Raw genomic sequence first — 5294 nt, forward strand, 5'->3', positions numbered from 1 at the left:
AGTGTGTCTCAAAATCATCACACAGTGATAGTAAAAAAGGAGCCAAATAGGTTATTCAAATCTATTCCCCTGAATGATGGGGGAAAGAAAGCTGGACATAAATCAAGTCCTCATGTGTGCAATGAAAAAATGGCTTGTTTTGGGCTTGTTTTTCACTGAAGAGTTGCTTGTTTCTCATTTCAGAGTTGGCAACAGTGATTGGCGCCCGGTCTCTGCCCCGGTGACTTAGGGGAACGGACACTAGCAATACATTTCGCTTTTCTTTTTTTCTTTTTTATTACCACTCTGTGTGTTGTGATGACTTATTCAATGTACTTCCGTATTTCATGTTAATAATACAAATTATGCTATGTATTGTTTGGTTAAAATGTATGGTGTCTGCTAAGTGCTCTAGGGGAATATAAATTAGCACCATCCCTACCGAAACATATGGGATTTGCATACCCATGTACAATCATATGAATATTATATAAATGCCGTTTACATGTGATATGATTATCCCCAGGCACTATTAGACTGACATTACTTATACCTGCATTTAGATTATCTGTTTAAATGGCTATATGAATATGATATACATACTTTATAAGGTAACATAACCAATTTATTCATTAATCAAAGTATGCTGGTGCTTAATCAAAGCGGACTTCTAATACTGAGTTAGTCCTACATAATGCCCTTAACTATATTACACCAGGACCCCCAATCGTCTGTTTATATAGTCCTACAACCATACCTTACTGAATATGCCCAATCTCGTCTGATCTTGGAAGCTATACAGTATTGGGCCTGATTAGCACTTGGATGGGAGACCACCAGGGAATATTGGGTGTTGTAGGTAATATTTAGGAACAGAACGGGACTAAGTGTATAATAGCAGGGACATGAGTGATTACATTTGATTTGGTTTATGTTGATTTCAGGATCACCATGGGTACAAAACTCCTGTATGATGTGAATAAATAATCTAGAAGTTATAGGGGCATAATTACCCAGAATTATTTGAATATTTATTTTGCCGTATCCATTTATTCTATTAAAATGAGGAGATCTGCAGCTTTTTAATAATTACTAATAAAGGTTAAATTTTATTAAATTTGATTTAAGAGTGCCCCAACAACTAGCACTTCTTGGCTCTTTGTTTTTTGTACATGTTATATTTTGGGCTTTGGGAGCACCACCAACAACATGTTATGTCACAATCTCTAAATACAAAATGAAATATGGTTGGTTGTAAATTAATGCCGTAATAATATATGGTTCTGTGCCCTACCAAAAACCCTCCCGTTTTTTCTAAGTACTAATTCTGCCAACTTCATTGACAGGCCACACTCGCTCTAAAATTAAGCATTTGGAAACCCCCCCTCTGGAAATCCTGCGTTTGCCACTGCTCTTCAGGGAGATAGGGAGATTGCTGCTATTTCAGGGAGTCTTCCTGACAATGAGAGAGAGTTGGCAAGTATGGTTTGCATGAGTTACTCTAGTTACCTCCCACACAATCTAAAAGCAGGCTGGCAAGCTACAGTAACTGACAAAACTGGAACCTAATACTTATGTGTGGTAGGGAATTTAGTGGGTAAGCTCTGATGGGGCTGATGTGAAATACTACAAAGTATAACTAATGAGCCCCTTCAAAATGGTTGTCTTACCCACTGCTAAATGTCAAGAGCTTTGAGTCCTATTAAGGCACTATATCAATTATTATTATTATTAAAACTATTTTGTTATTTACTGTGACATCACTTTAAAAATGATTTTCAATGTTTTGCTGTATAAAATGTTTATATGTATCAGCAGACTTTTATCCAGTGACTAAGATATGCGCTGTTGCTGTTTATAGAAAGGTCACAATCTTCATTTACACTTTTTATCAGCCCTGCAGTGGAATGCCAGGGAAAGACTGCTAAATTAATTTACTTCAATGCTTCATACATAAACAGTTCAATGTTTGGGTTCTGTTGATTTTTTCTAACATTATAATAACATTTACAATAATGTTATGATAAACAAAGCTTAACACGTTATATGCATGATCTGGCTCGTTATTCGTTGAAATACAAACTCACATTTACCAATGGCTTCTGTTGGAGAAAGAGCATGTACTGTATACAGTCCACCTGAAATCTTTAATACCTATTTCTCCATAACTCAGACTCCTGGTACCTTGAAATGAGCAGAATAAATGGTGATAGGATCCTACTCATGTTTTACCTTAACTGGCTTAAATAGAAATACACAGTAGACTTTGAGCCTGGGCAAACTCCAGGTCTTATGGGTGTCCAATATTAAGTCAGCAATTGTTTGAATCTTACATTATGCTAATTAACTCACTTAACTACTAACTAGAAATAACATCATGGATACCTATGTGGAATTAAAAAAAGAGGACACAGCCAAAATTTATTGATCAAATTGTAATTAGCAAAGATGGTGGCAGTAAAAAAGAAGTGCTCCTAGGCCACAGCCCGACAAATATATTTGACTATACAAGAAGAGGTGGATCCCCGTCCAGCGCAAACTGGCCTGAGGTAGAACCATTCTCCCTTAATTGGCACAGCATTGAACTCTCCATAAGATGATGGCCCAGTCCCCCCCTAAGGGGAATGACCAACATGCCGCTATCTAAAGGAAAATGCTACCCAGGCACTTTTACACTATAATAGGCCGTCCATTAGCACTGCTTCCCGCCAGGTTGCACCTCTACCTGTTGGAAGGAAAATATGAAAATTGCACAGTCTAACAAAATTACAAATTGCACACAAAACAGCATAGACGGATGGGTGGGTGGGCTTCTTAAACTGGAAAAGAGGAATATGGCTCCTCTTCCAGACTACTTATACTGAATAGTAGGAGCCCTGCCCCTTATTGCTGCCATAGGCTATTATTTTTGATGGACACAATCCTGGCTACGCCCCCTCCTCTCCTTTAACCCCATGGTGAACTAGCAATATTCCATCACTAAATAGGGTGCTTATCTTTCCTCAAACTTATTCAAGTATTCGGATCTATTAAGTCACCCATTGTTTGAATCTTTCATTATGCTAATTAACTCACTTAACTACTAACTAGAAATAACCACAAGTACACCTATGTGGAATTAAAAAAGGGACACTGCCGAAATTTATTGATCAAATTGTAATTAGAAAGATGGTGGCAGTAAAAAAGCAGTGCTCCTAGGCCGCAGCCCGACAAATGTATTTGACTAAATAATAAGAGGCGGATCCCCGCTCAGTGCAAACTGGCCTGAGACAAAACCATTCTCCCATACTTTGGCACAGCATTGACCCCTCCCTAAGATGATGGCCCGGTCCCCCCCTAAGGGGAATGACCAACATGCCGCTATCAAAAGGAAAATGCTACCCAGGCACTCTTACGCTATAATAGGCAGCCTATGAACACTGCTTCCCCCCAAAGATTGGCTCAAAGAGCCGTGCCCTGACACCCATCAGGAAATTATCGCACTTCAAAGAAAACTGCAAGGTTTCTAATAGAACACTCTAGACCTACGCCCGTGAGGTGTACCCCATCGGGTCTATAAAAAGTCCCTTCCTCTGAATGCAAATGAAGGTGCTATATAACACGCCTGCCCATAAGTGACTGGACTGGATATTACCGCTAGATTACCCTACTGTTGGCCATCTCTAGTAGACTATATGCAGGTCCCGTCTAATAGCAAATATAAGTTCAATACATTTGCAAGTACCCAGATCACTGCCCTAAAATGTATGACCAACCAACCGGGGGTCCCAAATCTGGCTGCTGCTGTCCAAAAAACATGTAATAAAGGCCACTCCAGCGCTTGCCCCTAAAACTGAACCACTGAATCTTATCAGTACTGAACAATTGTGGGGCCTGAAACGCTAAAGGATGCTTATTAGCCCAATAGATAAATGAGTGTCCCACGAACCACACCCGACAGTTAGCGTTCCATGAAACCTGCAAAAAGGGGGTTAATCACGTCCAGATAGGCTTTACAATTTATTGAAAACAGCCTAGCCAAGGGAAGGAAAACAAAAGTTGGGTGTCCCAGCTGAAGGTGAAAAACATAAATCCTCTGTGAGGGCAAAACTGAAAAGCCCTTCAAACTCCAAAGCGGCAGTAGGCATAAGGCCCCTGGGTTTCCCAACAAACTCACAAGAAGTGCTGCTAACTATGCAACTTATCCTCCTGCAAATAAATTCTTGTAGGCTGATGACTACCATTGACCTAAATGTTTTAAGGCGTCAACGAAAGCAACTGAAGCTACCATGCCGGTTGCTGCCCCATGTCATGGCTAGGGTATTTCAGCATGGCGCTAGGCGGGTGTTACCTGTGAGGTCGTTGTGGCGCGGGCTGTCTGGTGGCGGAGCTGGTGTCTGGCGGGGGGCTTTGGCTGCGCGCGTTGTTGTGCGGGCCTGTTGTCACTCTGCGCTGGTAAGGCCTGGCGGCGTCTCCATTCTGTTTGGCATGGGCACCGCCATTTTGCCTTCTGGCCATGTGATGCGGCTGGCCAATCCTGGTGAGTCACATGTTCTCTCCGGCCAGTAACAGCACGGCATGGAGTATTTAGGAAGGTTCAGTGCCTTCCTTCTTTGCCAGTGCAACGTGTATCTCAGCCTAGCTGAGAGGGAGTTCTCTGTGCTTATCCTGTTCCTGTGAAATTCGCTGTCTGCCAGTCTGCTTGTCAGCTCCTAGCTTCCGCTGGACTACCTTGCTTCCTCCACCACCCTTGCCCATACCTGAGTGTGTAAGCCTGCTGACATCCTGCTCATTTGCCTTAGTTCACTACCTGCATACCTGGCTTATTATTTTCCTGCATCACTACCTGCATACCTGGTTGATTATTCCAGTCTCACTACCTGCACACCTGGACAGTTCTAATTGTTTCTACTTGGACATTAACCCATTACTCCCACCACAGAACTCTAGTGCACATTTATATATACCTGGACTTTTATTTACTGCCATATTTTATGTCTACTCAAGCACCTATTAAAAAACCTAGTTTTATATTCAAACCCGCTTCTGTGATCGCTCCTGCTACCACCCTGGGTCCACAAACAACCCAGAACATAACACCCCAATCCTGAAAACGTGTACCAAACTAATCTAGCCAAAATCTAAAGCAATCAAACAGTTGTGAAAGACCCTTGTAAAGTGAAACCTGGATAATGTTGGCTGAGTGGCGTGGATGAGCCAGAGTGCGCTGCCTGGGGGCCACAACCTATTAATGCACGGCCCAACCCACTGGATCGATGAAATTGTGTGCGTGAGCTGGGATAGAGGTCCAACGACCTTTAACGAGCTGATCAGTT

At 41.9% G+C, this 5294-nt stretch overlaps 1 pseudogene; it reads left to right on the top strand.

Annotated features, from left to right (window-relative positions):
• The first annotated feature begins 722 nt into the window (after positions 1 to 722).
• LOC148518296 (5S ribosomal RNA) lies at positions 723 to 841 on the top strand (annotated as a pseudogene).
• The last annotated feature ends 4453 nt before the right edge of the window (positions 842 to 5294 follow it).

Source organism: Taudactylus pleione, unplaced genomic scaffold (assembly GCF_031769625.1).
Source record: "Taudactylus pleione unplaced genomic scaffold, aTauple2 ptg000201l, whole genome shotgun sequence".
In the NCBI taxonomy this organism is placed as follows: Eukaryota; Metazoa; Chordata; class Amphibia; order Anura; family Myobatrachidae; genus Taudactylus; species Taudactylus pleione.